Here is a 261-nt window from a genome sequence, read left to right as displayed (position 1 = left end):
AAGGGTCTGGCATTGAGTAATGAAAATGGCCGAACCCAAGGGGTGGCACCAAGCATACATTTGAAAATGTTACTGCACGCATCTGGATAACATTATAACCAATCACAACAATACACAGGGTGACGTATCCAGAGCCCTGTACGCTTAGCTACCAGAGGAGCTAACTGGAAGATTAAACTGTCGTCATCTGTTTAGCTTGCCTCTGGCCCGCCTACATCAGACACACCGATGTGATTGGTGCAGCTTGGCTACAAGGGTATA

General features: G+C 47.1%; 1 protein-coding gene across 1 annotated transcript in view; it reads right to left on the bottom strand.

Annotated features, from left to right (window-relative positions):
* LOC116693535 (hydrocephalus-inducing protein) overlaps positions 1-261 on the bottom strand; it is a 109,106-nt gene that overhangs the window by 58,282 nt on the left and 50,563 nt on the right. The window lies entirely within an intron of this gene.

This window comes from Etheostoma spectabile, chromosome 8 (assembly GCF_008692095.1).
Source record: "Etheostoma spectabile isolate EspeVRDwgs_2016 chromosome 8, UIUC_Espe_1.0, whole genome shotgun sequence".
Lineage (NCBI taxonomy): Eukaryota > Metazoa > Chordata > Actinopteri > Perciformes > Percidae > Etheostoma > Etheostoma spectabile.
This window is presented reverse-complemented; position numbering and strand designations above follow the sequence as displayed.